The sequence below is a fragment of the Phoca vitulina genome, unplaced genomic scaffold (assembly GCF_004348235.1).
Source record: "Phoca vitulina isolate PV1807 unplaced genomic scaffold, GSC_HSeal_1.0 scaffold97, whole genome shotgun sequence".
Taxonomy (NCBI): domain Eukaryota; kingdom Metazoa; phylum Chordata; class Mammalia; order Carnivora; family Phocidae; genus Phoca; species Phoca vitulina.
In genome coordinates this window covers 1,781,560-1,798,850 of record NW_022589800.1, presented here as the reverse complement: position 1 = coordinate 1,798,850, position 17,291 = coordinate 1,781,560, and the positions used below count along the sequence as shown (strand labels likewise).

Below are 17,291 nucleotides of genomic sequence, written 5' to 3'. Positions count from 1 at the left end.
TAGAATCGTATCAGGGAGTAAGCGCAACATTTGTTTTATACCTTTTGTCACTTTGAAATCAGAACAGCCCCCCACACAGGTGGCTGTTTGATCCCCATGGACTGACACTTTGAGGCGTCTCAGACAATCGCCTTGTAAAGTTACCACGTTCCTCGTGTGCTGGTTCTCGGGCTGGTGTTTGCCAGACTCCCGAGTCTCCCGTACGCACTCTGGACTGAAGCCCTGCGTAAACATCGATGAACATTTTAGGCAAACCGTTGCAAAGAGAGTGCTATCACTTACACTGACTCAGCAGGGGGCGGGCGGCGCAAGCCGTGGGGCCGACTTGACATTAGCGCTCTCTGTTTCAAAGGAACCCTTAACCTTTGCAAAGAGCAAGGAGTCCGTAGGGTGATGCTGAGGCCCCATCCAAGCACTCTGTTGGCTGGTGCCATCTCCCACGGGACTCACAAGGGCTCCTTCGTTGAGAGGCAGCTGTTCACCAACACGCTGTTTTCTTCTTCCCTCTGGGTCCTGGATGGGTGTATCAGTCAGCTCCAGCTTCATAACAAACAGCCCCAAATCATGGTGGCTTATCACAACAAACACTGCTTGCTCCCAGAGCTGTGATTTGGCTCTGGCTCAGCTGCAGTGTTGGGTGTGGCTCCAGGTGATGGGTCAGGGTCACCAGGCATCCAAATGAGGAAGCCGTGGCTCCCGGGGGCCTGCTCTCCTTCCGCGGGATGAGCTGAGTGCGAAGGAGAAAGGGAAAGTGGGACGTGCCTCCCAGAGCCTCTGCTTTGGGCCAGCATGCCGTCACTGACCCCCACCCTCATCAGCCACAGCAAGTCACACAGTCAGCCCCTCTGCTCCTGGGGCAGAGGAGAGGAGGTTATTTCCTACAAAAGTTACCGAATCTGCCATCATGGGATTGAACTTTCCACTCTCCTGAATTTGGACACAGCCGTGTAACTTGCTTGGGCCAATGAAATATGAGCAGGTGTGTGGATGTACTTTCCAGCACTTTCCTTCCACTTCCTCAGAGACCAGCAGCATCCTAAATGACCGAGTCCCTGTGGAGGATGATGCGGATCAGAACACCTGCGAACCCAAGAGTGATACATAGTGAAGGTGAGAAACAAACTCTTGTTTTAAGCCACCAAGACTTTAAGGTTGTTCATTACTGCAGCATAAAACCTACCTATCCAGACGAATAATAAACAAGGTAAAGCTTACTTATTTCCTCTTCACTACGAATTTTCAGAATAAGAGTTGTGTACTAAGAATCCGCATGGTAGCAAAGACAGTTTTATTTCCCCTTTCTCTTGTTTTTCCTTTTCTCTTACTTTTTTTTTTTTTTATCATTAAAGGCTGACATTTTTATTCATACGATCAATCACAAACCTTCTTCTTTTTGATGCTCATATTGTCCCAAATTTGGCTGGTGAGAGCCCTTCATCTGGGTTCTTTCGACAGGACCCAGTCAGTCTTTGGCATTTCCTCTCATTCTGATACTGTGAGAGATCTTAAGCTCGCCTTCAATATCCCCTGCCTTAAACCTAGAACTCGCCATTCCTCGAAGGAGTCCTGATTCTTCTAGTGAGAATGGTATTTTAGAAGACAGCACCTGAAGGTCAGGTGTGTTCATTGCTCCCGGACATAACGGATTCCAAGCCCTTTCACTGGACAGAGCAAACTCCTGCATTTTCTCTCTCTGTCCCTTCTCCCCACCTCCCCCATATGTATGGATGCATAATATAGATTAACAGTTCACATGGATTAGGTTGTATATAATACTGCTATAGTTTATATGGATTATGTGCAGATTGTATTACATTAACTTTGTGCTTGTATTGATATTAACTCAGATTTGATATTATAGCCCCCCCCCATTAAACTTCTTTGTTTCCATATTTTGTCTTTTCTCATATAATGAAAACCTTGAACAACGCGCCCGGTGGTCCTGTGGATCTGTCTCTCGCTTCAGCAGTGTGTGGATGGAACAGACACAGGGATGCCCTTTCTACCAGCCTTCAACCACAACCTTTCTTCCAGTCCCAACCTTCAGAGCCATCTCCTTGGCCACAATCTGCCTTCGGGACCAGCCAACACCCTATTTGGAGCTTAGCAACTTATTACCAATCCACCATGAGCTCCCAGATTCGCCAGAATTATTCCACCGAGGTGGAGGCCGCCATCAACCACCTGGTCAACATGCATCTGTGAGCATCCTACACCTACCTCTCTCTGGGCTTCTATTTCCACCAGGAGGGTGTGGCTCCGGAGGGTCTTGGCCACTTCTGTGAGTTGGCTGAGGAGAAGTGTGAGGGTGCTGAATGTCTCTTAAAGATGCAAAACCAGTGCAGCGGCCACGCTCTCTTCGCACGCTTGCGCACAAATCATCCTAGGATGAGTGGGGTGAAACCGTGGACACCATGGAAGCCACCCTGCCTCTGGAGCAGAGCCTGAACCAGACCCTTCTGGAGCTGCATGCTCTGGGTTCTCCCCACGCAGACTCTATCTCTGTGACTTCCTGGAGCCACTTCCTAGATGAGGAGGTGAAATTCATCAAGATGGTGGGTGACCATCAGAGAAAGACATGTATCATATGACCTCACTGATATGAGGAATTCTTAATCTCAGGAAACAAACTGAGGGTTGCTGGAGTGGGGGTTGGGGTGGGAGGGATGGGGTGGCTGGGTGATAGACACTGGGGAGGGTATGTGCTATGGTGAGCGCTGTGAATTGTGCAAGACTGTTGAATCACAGACCTGTACCTCTGAAACAAATAATACATTATATGTTTAAAAAAAAAAGAAGAAGAAGAAGATAGCAGGAGGGGAAGAATGAAGGGGGGGAAATGGGAGGGGGAGATGAACCATGAGAGACTATGGACTCTGAGAAACAAACTGAGGGTTCTAGAGGGGAGGGGGTGGGAGGATGGGTTAGCCTGGTGATGGGTATTAAGGAGGGCACGTTCTGCATGGAGCACTGGGTGTTATATGCAAACAATGAATCATGGAACACTACATCAAAAACTAATGATGTCCGCATAGCCAGAGGAATGTTGAAAAAGAAAAGCAAAGCTGGCGGCATCATAATTCCGGACTTCCAGCTCTATTACAAAGCTGTCATCATCAAGACAGTATGGTACTGGCACAAAAACAGGCACATAGATCAACGGAACAGAATAGAGAGCCTAGAAATGGACCCTCAACTCTATGGTCAACTAATCTTTGACAAAGCAGGAAAGAATGTCCAATGGAAAAAAGACAGTCTCTTCAACAAATGGTGTTGGGAAAATTGGACAACCACATGCAGAAGAATGAAACTGGACCATTTCCCTACACCACACACAAAAATAGACTCCAAATGGTTGAAAGACCTCAATGTGAGACAGGAGTCCATCAAAATCCTAAAGGAGAACATAGGCAGCAACCTCTTCGACCTCAGCCGCAGCAACTTCTTCCTAGAAACATCACCAAAGGCAAGGGAAGCAAGGGCAAAAATGAACTATTGGGACTTCATCAAGATAAAAAGCTTTTGCAAAGCAAAGGAAACAGTCAACAAAACCAAAAGACAACTGACAGAATGGGAGAAGATATTTGCAAATGACATATCAGATAAAGGGCTAGTATCCAAAATCTATAAAGAACTCATCAAACTCAACACTCAAAGAACAAAGAATCCAATCAAGAAATGGGCAGAAGACATGAACAGACATTTTTCCAAAGAAGACATCCAAATGGCCAACAGACACATGAAAAAGTGCTCAATATCGCTCGGCATCAGGGAAATCCAAATCAAAACCTCAATGAGAGGGCGCCTGGGTGGCTCAGTTGGTTAAGCAACTGCCTTCGGCTCAGGTCATGATCCTGGAGTCCCTGGATCGAGTCCCGCATCGGGCTCCCTGCTCGGCAGGGAGCCTGCTTCTCCCTCTGACCCTCCCCCATCTCATGTGCTCTCTCTCTCTCTCATTCTCTCTGTCTCAAATAAATAAATAAAATCTTAAAAAAAAAAAAAAAAAAAACCTCAATGAGATACCACCTCACACCAGTCAGAATGGCTAAAATTAACAAGTCAGGAAATGACAGATGTTGGCGGGGAGGAAATTCATTTAACCTACAACAGAAAGACAATAATCACAATGGCCAATTATAATTCAGCAGTTACTGCTGTAATGATTTACGTCTAATAGCTCATTTAATCCCTCTGGCAACTCTCTGAGGTAGGTCATATGATTATCCCCATGACTGATGGGAAAACTGAAGTAACTTGCCCCAAGTCCCAGAGACAGTAAGTGGCCGAGTCAGGATTCCAACCAGAGTCTTGTCAGAATCCAGCACCTCAAGCTCTTCCCCCAAGAACCATGTGTTTGGCGGCGGTGGAAAAGTTAAAGTCTTATTCAACATGTGGGATTCTCTATTTCCTGTACAAATGAGTGATAGGAGCTGTTGAGGAAGCCCTCACGTCCCATTTCCCATTCCAGTTAAGCCACTTAATCACCTATGTGACTGTGGAGGGATTTTCTTGCTTAGAAACCAGGCTTACCAAACTCTTACCACTCAAGTTACAAACACTCTAAGTACAAACTACTTGATATTGTGAGTGTACCTGTGAGCACAATCCACCTAAGTGGGAAAATTATGAGATCTCAGGGACAAGTTTGGTGTGCTTTTGTAAGTGGCTATTTTTGTTTGGTTTTCTTTTCTAGATTTTTATTTATTTGCCATGTATGGGTGACTTCAGCCTCTTCAACGCTTGGGCTCTTGGTTTCTCTTCTATCCAAGTATTTAAACCTGGGCTCCAGGCACACAGCACGACTTTAGGTGGGAACAACTCTCTGGTCTTCCGGGGCCAGTTTGATAAACCAGGTAATGACCTTAGGGTACTCCACCAACAAATCCTACATTTCAAAGGTACCTGCCAAATGGAATGTAAGAAATGAAAAAGAAACAAATTCCCAGGGTATAAAGTGGTGACAAACCCTCTTCCCCTCGGCTCTCAATATGAAGTCCCACCATGGAAACTTACGGTCTTTACTGCCACCCTAAGAGCTTAGACCAGGTGCCCGCCAACGTCCGTCCCTGGCTCCCATCCAACTCCTGGGCTATGGCCATGTAGTCAAGTCATGCAGAGGGAAAGCGGTGAATGGGTGAATAAAGGAATTCATGAATGAAACAACCATTGTTGCCCTGTTCCCTCTGCTCTCTGTTGCGGTCATTATTCATCCAAGGACATGACAGCAGGGAGGGTAGAAAGAATCCGAGGAGAGAAGGGAGAGGACAAGCTCAACAGAAATGTCTAGCCGATCCCACTTACAGAGAACAGAAGAGTCTGGCAAGGTTTGAGAAGATCAGTGGCCATATTAATCCATGTCATAATAGCTGCTGCCCCAGAAAACCCCAAATCCCACTGGAATGTGGGCTTGTTGCTCACATTCCAGGCCCGTGTAAGTGTTCCCAACCGGGCAGCTCTCCTTCAAGCAGTGACACAGATGACCCAGAGGCCCCATTTCCTTCCATTTTTGTGACCATTTCATCTTCAAGACTCGGTTTCCAGCATCGCTGCTGACATCAATATCTAGTAAGCAGACAAGAAAACAGAAAGCGGACAAAATGCTTTTTAACCACCTCAGCCTGTAACAAGAGACACACATCAATCTACTCACCAGCCCCATCCAGATGCAAGGCCATCAGGAAAGGTGGCCCTTGGAAGGGGAGCATGAATTTTTGGTGGAAACTTATCAGTCTACATCATCATAGCCTCAAGAGGGTTTGTCAGGGTCCTGTTCTAAGAATATGTGTTTGGGGAAACGTGGCACCAGGAAGGAAGGCAAAGGAGGAAAGGTCACAGGCTGCCATCTCTCAAACACCCTAGGTCTGGGCAGAACAAATCAGCATCCATCACAACTGTGAAGCCAGGTGCAGGAGACCTTTCCTCTCTTCCTGAATGCCTTGCTCCCCTCCGGTGTTCTCCTGGCAGGCATTTGCTGCTTTCATGGTGACCCCAAGCTCTCGGACGCCTCCAGAGGTACCCTGCTGTTTTCCCTGAAGACACGGCTAGGGGACCAGCTAATCAGGAACGAGGATGCCCACAGGTGAATTGGGTCCCATCCTTGATACATTTGGTTTTAATGTTTCTTATTTTCATAACCTGAGGACTGTAGAGACTTTGGATCCCTCTGAAATGATTTAATCATGTTGTCACAGTCCAATTCAGCAGAAATTTGAGAGGCAGGTCGTCCCTGGGATACCAGTCAATCCCAGTACACAGCCAGCCGTGTATGAGTAAAGGCAACGCACTACTGAAACACTAATAAATAGGAATTAAATACAGAAACTAATAATATCTCTTTCATAATCATAGTTCTTAATACTTTATAGAGCCCTTCAGTATCCACGTACAAATCCAAACAATGGAATGAAATAGGGAAAAAACCCATATAATCTCCATTTCATTGATGAGGAAACAGACTCAGATGAGCTAATCGCTGGAGGTCTCAGCTGGGAAGGAGTCGGCTGAGACAAAAGCCAAGATACTTTAACTCTTGGTTCAGGGCTCTTGCAGAATGCTGGGGAAATGGGTCTTTCTTGAAATGGCCACTATTTCTAGGGTATTTAGAAATCTGTCTTTCATATTATCTTCTAGCAAAGAGTAGCCTGTTCACCTGTGTTCCCACCTGGGCTAGCACGTGAGCTCCCTTCCTCAATTTCTCTTGGACATGTATTACCTCTCAGCTCATGTTTGGATTTTTCTCCTTCTCTGCCTTGAATATTTTCTGATGAACTGGGGGAGAAAATGGTTTGTATTTTGATTAAAGTTACAAGGCTGGTACTCCTGCATTTACTTCTCAATCCACAGAGAGCTTCCCACAGCTCCTGCTGTCTTCCTACCCACCCCCGCCAACCAATGCCCCACCACAATGATGCCCTCTTTCTCTCTCTCTCTCTCTCTCTCTCTCTCCGTCTTTTATCCTGATAACTAATAGAAGGAGCACTAAACCAATGGCGTTGGAACGCGGCAGGAAGGTGAGTGAAGGACTGTGACCGGACACAGTTGAAAGAGGACTGTAGCTAGGACCACAAGAAGGGAGCACATTCCTTCTCAAGTCCCCACACAAATCCGGTCGGCCACACAACAGGGCATGCGTGTACTTGCTCAGGAGAGACTCTGCCTCATTCACGCCGCCTCCCCAGATTCTCACCTGTGCTCTGGACACTCTGTTCTTCCTTTCCCTTCCCTCGTTCATTCTCTTCTCCAGAAACTATTTCCTAAGTAGTCATGCTTGATCCTGCTATTTCCGCTCATGGCTTCCTCTCAGAATTTACCACATTAAGATTCTAGCAGTGTTTTCTCTGATATTTCGTGGCTCTGAAGTTGAAGGCGTCCTTGTAGGACTGGGGTTGGCAAGCTACAGGCCAAATCCAGCCTGTGGTCCAGCTTTGTAAGGATCCCAAGCTAAGAACGGTGTTTGTATTTTCTAAAGGATTGTAAATCCACTCAAAGATTTATGTTCCACAGAGACAGAAGGGCCCACAAAACCTGAAACCTTCACTCTCTGACCCTCTGCCGGAAACGTTTGCCAGGCCCTGTTCTAGACCCCACAAAACCTCTGGTGTCTTGTCTATTGCTATCCTCAGAAAACTTTGTTATTTTTGGAGATTCTCTCCCTAATTTGAAAGCAGAGGATCCAGGATTCCAGGGCAACCAGTTGCCCATAGGAGCTGGAAACAAAAGCCCCTCATATTTGTCTTCCTGTGGCATGACCATTATGAGAAGAGTTTAGGATTTCTTTTCATTTCAACTTACTGTCTGGGGGTTGGCCCTAGAGAACAACTCCACAGATCATGGCCTTGACATTCCCAACATCTGCGGGGTCCACCGGAGAACCAGGGGAGGTGGCCCCAGTGTGGGAGGCAGCAGGAAGGTTGTGCAGGGAGGGGGGTGATCTGAATAACTTTTCCCCCTGGTGCCTCCCACGTGGTGGCAACAGGATGTCCCGAGCCTCACCAGAAGGGAGACCAATGTTCCGATTTTCCCCTCATTTGAGTGATATGGCCTCGCTCTGCCCCGACCCCCTATCAGCAGGCTGAGGTGTCCTTGGACAAGGGAAGGGCCTGAGAGGCCGTGACGGCAGTGTCCCCAGGGATCGGGACATCGGCAGGCCGGGTGTGCTGCTAAGCCTGACTGCTTCTCCAAGACAATCGTCAGAGCTAGGGGATGAGTGTGTGAGTTTGCTCATCCCAGGAAAGCCTCTGCTAAGAGCCCCGAGTGTTAGGAGGGGAATATGCTCTCTGCCAGCAAAACAGGATGCAAGCAAAATCACGCAGGACCCACAAGACACCGAAGCAAGATCTACAGACAAGACCTACCTAGTTGTAGGCACATGCGAGCTACAGGGCAGACTAAACCCACAGGCGGCAAGACTTGACTTAGGAGACAGATATAAACACAAAGACAATAATAACGTCAAGGGAGACAGACCCTGTGTGGTCTGGAACGCTGCTCTTCCTAGAATGGACGAGGTCCGCACAGTGATTTTCCCTGTTACGTGAGTGCTTATGTGAACGGTGACTTTTTCATCTAAAGCCCTTGTTGAGGGTCACAGGGTGAGAAAGGACCGGAGACAGAAGAGCGGGTCAGATACCGGGAGGAAGAGCCCAGGTGAAATTAGACGGCGGGGACACTTTGCTTCGGCCACCTAGAAGCCAGTGACCCCCCGAACCTCAGTTTTCTCATCCCCGAAGTTAGCACAATCCCTGCTCTTCAGGAGTCTTGTGAGGATTAGAGGCTCTTTTTCTAATGTGACTGGCTCGGGGCTGAGCCTCTGGGGAAAGGGAGGGTGTGCAGGTGACAGCCCGGTGTTCCAGGAAGCACGGCGGCCCGAGCGTCAGGACAGCGCAACTTCCGGCGGTGATCCCACACTTCTGTGTCCGTCCGGGATAAGAGATTCTCACAGCAGTCCCACGGTGACTCTGGGAGCTGCAGAAGCCTTCCACTCTGGTTCAGGAATTATGGCCAAACGTGTGCAGGTCAACCTCCTCCCGTCCATGGCTTGACAGGCATTCCAGACTCCCCAACGCCCTCTGCCTTTTCTGCCTCTAACCTCACATCTCCTGATTTCGGACATTCTTAGCCTCCGGGAAGCCCCCCAAACACCTCCATGTGGTAAGAGATACTCCTGTCCGAGAACAGGAGTGAGTGAAGGAAGAAACGGAACGAGGAAAATGCGCTGCCAGCGCCTCACTGGCCTGGAGTGTCCCCCCATTTCCTGCAGCATGGCTGTCTCTGCGAGGGTGACCAGGCAGGAGCTCTGTTTCCACATTTGCAAAGTCTCTGGGATTACCGGTCATGAAAATGCAATCCAAAATTGGGAGAATCACTTTGAAAGCAATGAAGCATACCCTGGTGATAGGAGTATCACCTAAGATTCAGCAATTTCATTCCCAAGTATATAATCTGAAAAACCTTGCACCAGGAGATACAAGGATATCCCAGCAGCATTGCTTATAAATGAGAAAGCGTGGAAATAAACTACATGTCCATCGAAGGCAGGATATATTAATAAATCGTCACATCTTCCTACCATGGAGCAGTATCTATTGATGAATGTAAGTTAACTGTTGTACCTCTAAAAGCATGGATAAATCTCAGAAAATATAGTCATGAGGGAACAAAAAGAATATATGTCCATTTATAAGAAGTTTAAAAATAAGCAAAACTAGCTAACATATTATTTCAGGATAGCTGCATTTGAGATCTAACCATACAGAAAGCTAAGGGGGTGAGGGTCGCCCATAGGGGCTGGGGGCGAAAACCCAAGAATTGTCAAAGGAACGGGCAGTGTCCTCATTTTCAGCTGACTGGTTGAGACTTGAGTGTTTATTTTATGATTGTAATTACATGCTTTAAACTGTGTATATATTTTATATACATCGTTGGGTATGAATAATTTATTTCACAATAAAGAATTAATGTACCTCAGATGAGCACGGGTCCCTTGGGCAGCCCCCACTCTCGTGCATGCTGTCCTGAGCCCAACAAGGGCACCCGAGCGGCCCGGGGAGTCGTGGCAACTGGACTAAAATTCTGTAGGGTGGAAATGAGTGTCACTTTTTGTGCAGTGCACGGCAAAGCTGTGCACCTCCATCCCTCCTTTTCTCTACGATGCTTAATGTGCTCTTTCTCCAACACCTGTCTCCTCTGAACCTTCAAGAAACCCCTCTGTCAACCGTGATGATCAGATCAATTCTCCCACTTCACACGGCCCGCCGCCCTGCCGGCCATTGCCCCCAAAGCATGATATGCTGACCGGGCGCTGACACAGAATTTTAAATCTCATCAAACAACAACAACAACAACACAAACCCAAACAGTAATTATCACAACCAACAACTTTCAGAAAACAAAAAGCACAGATGAACAGGTGCCAAAAAGCAGAAATCCAAGCCGACCAGAGAGTCAATTATCTCTCACCAGCAAGTTAGCTTCCATGTCACCAGGAGAACAGAGGCTCGCTCAGTTAAGGATGTCACCTCATCATTTGGTGAGAAAGTAGAACCGCTGGGTGCTCAGCCCCCCATCCTACCTATACCCCCCCCGAAGCCTCTCTTCTTCCAGATCTCCCCAAACCAGTGCACGGCCATCCATTACGTCAGAGACATGCCTGCCTCCTGTTTTCATCATCCATGCCCACAAATCTGATCACATCAGCAAATCTAAATCAATGTTTATCTTTAGAACACCTCAAACCTACATCCTGGGGTCTTTCCTGCCATTACGTTATCCCCGGACGGTAGGGTCCCCTCCACCCATGATGCTCCTGCTACATCTCCTCCCCACCCCCACCCCCAGCGCGCTCTGGACGGGGACCAGCGCAGGTCCCTGCACAACCCCACGTGCCTCCCGTTTCTCCACCCCAAGCCTCTGCTGGAGAATTCCCCAGTTCCCTCCCACGTCACCAACTGACAAAGACATCGTGTTCCTCTTCACCAAAGTAGGGATACCTGTCAGTCTCTTACTTATTCCCGCCATGACAAATGAATTACAAATGGCAGCCACTACTTCTTGTTTCCCGCGGCTTTCCCTTTGGTCTCGTCAGTTTCTGCTACTTGCACACATGCCTCCCGAGGGTCAGGACCTCCTGGGTCGTGTTTATCATGACTGTCCTGGCTGCCAGCACCGTGAGCTGTATCAAAGAGCTGCTCGATGTGGCGACAAGCAAGAGAAGGACGAATTCGTCCTAAGCCCACAATAACAGGACATCAGTCTCAATTAATTCACCGTGTCTTCTGTGTCAGTCATTGTGTGGGGGAGACAGAAATAAAGGACAAGCAATCCCGTGCATAGAGCGCCATGGCAGGAGTGCTAGGGAGGGGACAGCAGCAGGGGCCCTGGTCCCGACGGCGCGGGCGGGGAGGGAAGTCAAGAACGGCCACACAGAGGAGTGCATTCCCTGAGCAAGCCCGCTACGTGAACCCGTTCGAGGAACTCACCTGAGAGGTTAGTGCTCCAGCATCCCTCGTGTTCAGTGAAAGCAGCTTCTACAACCAGAGCTGGGCCCGCCGTCCGGGAACCTTCCGGAACTGTGTGTTAATGAGAGGCTCCTAGAGCTGTACTCTTAAAGGTGTTCTATCAAAACCTTTATGATTAGAAAAAAAAAGGCAGGTAAGGAGAGCGTAATAGCCAGACCCTGAGTATAATCATCAGTTTCTAAGATCTGTGGATTCACAGGTGCCATTTCCGAATTATACTCCATTAAGAAGAAACACCACACCAAGCACTTGGGATTCTGCTTTAAAATACAAAAGTTATAATTAGAAGGACCTTTAGAAATAATCTTGTTCACCCTTCATTTTATATTGAGGAGACTAAGACCAATACATTAAGACACTACGTGTAATCAAGACACTTGTGATGGTTAATTTCATGGGTCAACTTGACTGAGTCATGGGTGCCCAGGTATTTAGTCAGATATTATTCTGGTGTGTGTGGATGAGACTAACGTGTGAATGGGTGGGCTGAGTAAAGCAGACCGCCCTCCCCAGTGTGGGTGAGACTCATCCAATCAGTCAAAGGTCTAAGTAGAATAAAAGGCAGAGGAAGGCAGAATTATTCTTCTCTGCCCGACTGCCTTTGAGCCGAGACATCAGCCTCCTGCCTTTTGAATTTGTACTTGGACTGGAACTTACATCACTGATTCCCTATTCTCAGACCTTCGGACTCAGACTAGAATTATACAATCAGCTCTCCTTGGTCTGAACTCAGCCTCCATCATGTGGGAGCCAATTCCTTATAATAAATCTCTCTTCTTCCCTCTCCCTCCCCTCCCCTCTCCTCCTTCCCTCTTCTCTCTGTCTCTGTCTTTGTCTCCCTCTCTCTCTCTCTCTCACACACACACACACCCCATTGGTTCTGTCTCTCTGAACAATCTACAGTGATGAACGGCAGACCAAGGCAATCACCACACCTAGCTCAGCACCTTCTCCAGCCACCAGTGGTCCTGGAGCTGGGTCCAACACCGTGCCCTTAGCAGCCTCCTCCACCCTGGCCCTGCCACTGTCCCGTGGGCTCTGTGTCCGCATGGGTGGCCTGTCCAGACTCCTGCCTTCTCTCTTCTTTGACTTTTCCATCTCTCTCAACCTTCTCTTTACTTCTGCTGCAACCAGATTCTTTTCTTCATGTGAAACAATACAACCCAATACCCCACGCTCTGAGAATAACCTTGTATTAAGACAGCCGGTTCACCGAATTCCTCCCAGGGTCCTGTCTGCCATGACTCATCCATTCGCCCCTTCTGACTTCACTTCCGTGCACATCTGGCTTGACGTCTACGGCCTTCTCTAGAAAACCACCACTTGCCAACATCCTAAGCCTCGTCTGTCTCCCCGGCATTCACGCCCCCTCCCCACAGACTGTGACTCAGTCGTGTCCATGGTCAGCTCTCCGCCTGTTTGCCCAGGCGGCTCATGGCTGCCAGGGGAGATCACACAACTATAAGTGAATGCGAGCAGACTTGTTCTGCACAAACATGCAGTGTTTCCTACTCAGCTGACTCCAGATGCCAATAATAATTACTGCAAGATTTCTTCACTCTCCTCAGAAACCTGATCCCTCTACATCTGAGTTCACTCTCAGAAAATTATTCATGTTCCTCCTTCACAGAAGATATGGAATCCCTTAGGCAGGGCTCCCTCAATTTTCTAGCCACAGCGGGTCACGTTGTGACCCCACAAGACGTGCCCAGATCTTCAAACCCATGGTGGTGACCTTATTTGGAAAAAGCATCTTTGCAGGTGTAATTAAGGATCTCAAGATGAGATCGTCCTGGATGTAGGGTGAGCCTTAGATCCCATGGCAGATGTCTCTCTCAGAGAAAGGCAGAGAGGTTTGGGACACCGAGAAGCCATCTGCATGAGGACAGAGGCTGACGGTGGAGGCATGCAGCCCCACACCAGGGAGCCCTTTCTCAAGACGTCAGACCTTGATGGCCCATTAATTTTAGACTTCCAGCCTCCCAAATGGCAGGAGAATAAATCCCTGTGGTTTGTAAACCACCCAGATTGGGGTAACCTGTTACTGCATTTCTAGGACACCAATAACACCCCCCACATTGACACCTGCGTCCGTCTCCACCCTGCTCAGTCCCAGGGTAAGGCTGAACACCTCCTACTTACGTCTCCCCCTGGGCTGTGGCTCCCACAACGAGGCCTCGGGGTTAGCGCTGTGAGTCTCGAGATAGACGCCTGGGTATGAATCCCAGCTCCACCACTTTCCATGTGGCCTTGGTTCCTCCCAGTGCCCAACTGTGCCTCAGTTTCCCCAACTCAAAAAATGGGATCCTAACAGCAGAACCTCTCTCGGAGAGGCTGTGTAATGAGACAATGCTCTTAGAACTGTTCCTTCATAAGGACAGACACGATAACTGATTAACTCCGGCTGCCTTCTTAGGGACCTCACTCCCTACTGAGTGCTCCCTCTTGACCCCTCGGCCTTCCGTTCTTTGCATGATAACTTCTGGGAGTACTGAAACACTCTCAACCACCCCCTTTCCAAAAACAGAACATCCCTCCCTCATCACACCTGCCCCTCCAGCTCCCGCCTCACCCTTAGCTTCCAATTCACAAGGTGCAGATTGACTTAATAAGCTCACTGTCTCCCCTTCCTCCCCTCTCCTCACTGTGAACTCCCTGAAGCCCATGATCACCCCCCCAGGACCCCACCTGACAAGGCCACCCATTACTAAATCCCAAAGAAAACATCAGTCCTTCTCAGGAACGTGCATGCTGTGCCGCATGCAGCCTTTCCAGAAGCTTCTCCTAACCAGCTCTACAGCAGCCTGCCTGGTTCTCTCCCCCTCTGACTGGTCTCACTTGCTGGCTTCTGCCTCCTCTAACAATTCCTTAAACGATGGGGGCCTCGGGGCTCCTTCCTGGCCACTCCTGCTTGCTCACCCTGCATTCTGGGAGCTGTTGACCACAGCCCAAGCATCAGTTTACCTTCAACAGGAGGGTGACTCCTAACTTGTATCTCCGGCCCAGATTTGTCTTCAGAGCACCGGGCTCCTACCTCCAGACGCTCACTGACATATTTGCCCCACGCATTAGATGTCTCAAATTCAGCACATCCAAAGGGGAAACACTCCTCTCCCCTGGCCATCCTGAGAATCTACTTCTCATCCGGTACTCCCTGTTTCACTAAATGAAACCTCCAAGTGCCCCTCTGCTCAAGACAGAAAGCTAGGCTCTTCTCCTTCCCTTACCTCCTACAACCAATTTCCAACAAGTCCTATCCATGCAATAATCTCTCTTGGATCCATTCACTTCTCTCCGGCTCCCGTAATAGAAGCCAGGGCCACATCGCACATACCTTTGCTCTCATGTCCAGTCTGGCTCCCCCTCAGTCCTGCTCCAAATTTCAGCTAGAATAACCTTTCTAACATATAAATCTGAGTGTGGTCACCACCCTCTTACACATACATACTTAAAATCTTTCACTGGCTGATATTTGCTCCTAAAATAAAATCTTGGAATAAAATCCAGAGGTGGGGGCAGGGTGGGCGAAATGGGTAAAGGCAGTCAAAAGGTGACAAACTTCCAGTTATAAAATAAATAAATAAATCCTGGGGATGTAATGTACAGTATGGTGAGTATAGTCAATAATATTGTACCATATATTTAGAAGTTGCTAAAAGAGTGGATCTTAAAAGTTCTCATCACAAGAAAATAAAAAATTATAACTATGCATGGGGATGGATATCAACTACACTTATTGTTAAAAAAATCTAAACACCTTAAAAAGGTTTATCAGCCTCTCCATCATCTGGCTCTCACCATTAGGTTTCGGCCTCATAGCCCTCCTGGCATCATTTTGTTCTTCCCTGCCGTCATGGGTTAATACCCCTTCTTCCAGGAAGCCCTCCATAACTCTCTAGCTTCCAGGTATTCCACAACATTCTCTGGACTTCCCCTACCAGAGACCTCACCAGAAGTCTTCTGTGATGACCTCATCAGTGTTTCCCACACTGTAGAGAAAGCTCTGCAGAGACCAGTCATGACTGTCTTGCTCCCCGATATCCCCACGGGCTCCCAAAACTTCTGACACAGAGTAGGTGCTTCCTGAAGACCGCCTAAGTAAATGAGCGAACACTGCTTTTCTTGTGAATGACTCAGTACTTCAGCCTGGCGTTTCTCTGAATTCTCTGTGAATCATGACAATTTGTATATGTAAAATGACCATAATTAAGAGTTATTGACTGAATTAAAGGAGAGGAAGCAATTAGAGTGATTTATCCCTGAATTCTCCCATAGCATAAGTTAATTTGAAGGAAAGGAATTACTGAATGAAAATCTAGAAACCAAGAGCAGTTTCGTGGTGTGACCTGAGCATCTCATGGAGAACAAGCTTTAATGGACATGGTGCTCTGGGCCAGTTTGACTATAAAAAAGATCACTTACGGCAGACCAGAAGGGTCCCGAATGGTCAACTTGGAAACTATGAAGAAACGCATATTTTATTTATTTATTTATTTTTATTATTTTTTTAAAGATTTTTTATTTATGTATTTGACAGAGAGAGCGCGAGAGCAGGAACACAAGCAGGGGGAGTGGGAGAGGGAGAAGCAGACTCCCCACTGAGCAGGGAGCCCGATGCAGGGCTCGATCCCAGGACCCTGGGACCATGACCTGAGCCGAAGGCAGACGCCTAACGACTGAGCCACCCAGGCGCCCCGAAACGCATATTTTAGTTATGGAACCAGGAGGAGGAGGACTTGGAACAGGAAGTGCTGGGGAACTAAATGCAGATTTGCTGAACAAGACACCTCCTAATCTGGACAAAGTTGGTTTCCATAGCAACTGTACTCCCCATGCCTTTAACCGACAATCTATTTCTTACTAATGCTGTTCCAGGTGAGTCTAACATTTCCTTCTTCTTCTTTGATATACGGACACGGATGAGGCTTACAGACAAGAAATGTACTGCGACAGGGCGGATGGGGTCTCGGGCCAAAACCGAGTCAGAAAAGAACGCATTTTCGTGTTGCTGCTTTAATACACAAGGAAAGTAAAGGAGCCTCTAAGAAGTGGAACTCACATGCCAGGGGGAAGTGCCATGTGCAGGAACGCGGACCTTGCCGAGAAGGAAGGTTTTATTTAGAGTGCGCGCTGGAAAACCCGGCTGGCGACGTTGCGCGGGCTTTCCAGCAGGTGGCGCCCTGCAACAGCCAATGCAAAACAGGCGCCGAGGTCCCTAAGTCACACCTACATTTGAAGAACTGAAATCCTCTCCCTCTTGAGATCTATACATTCTGCTCACACACTCGGGAGCCTGTGGAATCCATGTCCCCCGTAAAACACACACACATGCTCGGACGCACATTCCTCTGCTAGGGAACAGAGTGCCAACAACACTACATTATGAAGCAAACATTCACAAGCCGGGTGTACAAATACGCACATAGATGTGTGCGAGCTGAGTCTGGTTCTCGGGGCCAATCCATCTCCTCCAAATGGGCCTGGAACCCCGTCCAGTAAATATTCCGCCTGTCTCCACAATGACTAACCCGACGATCCGCGCTCTCTTCAAACGCCCACCCTCCCCCTTCTCTGAGGATGTCATGACATGACTACTTAATTTAAAAGAAGGCGGAGGCCTTGGAGGATGAGGAAGAGCTACCTCCCTCCGTCACCAGATGAAATCTCTTATCTTCCCGACGTCAGCCGTTCAAGCCTGCACCTGCACACACCTGCACGCACGTGCACACACCTGCACGCATCTGCACGCACCTGCACGCACGTGCACGCATCTGC

The 17,291-nt window shown here is 48.3% G+C and overlaps 1 long non-coding RNA gene across 2 annotated transcripts in view; it reads right to left on the bottom strand.

Annotated features, from left to right (window-relative positions):
• LOC116627501 overlaps window positions 1-17,291 on the bottom strand; it is a 38,234-nt gene that overhangs the window by 12,616 nt on the left and 8,327 nt on the right. For both annotated transcript variants that reach the window (XR_004298488.1, XR_004298489.1), the window contains exon 2: window positions 11,478-11,623. This is a non-coding gene — a long non-coding RNA (uncharacterized LOC116627501). The remainder of the gene's footprint in view (window positions 1-11,477; window positions 11,624-17,291) is intronic.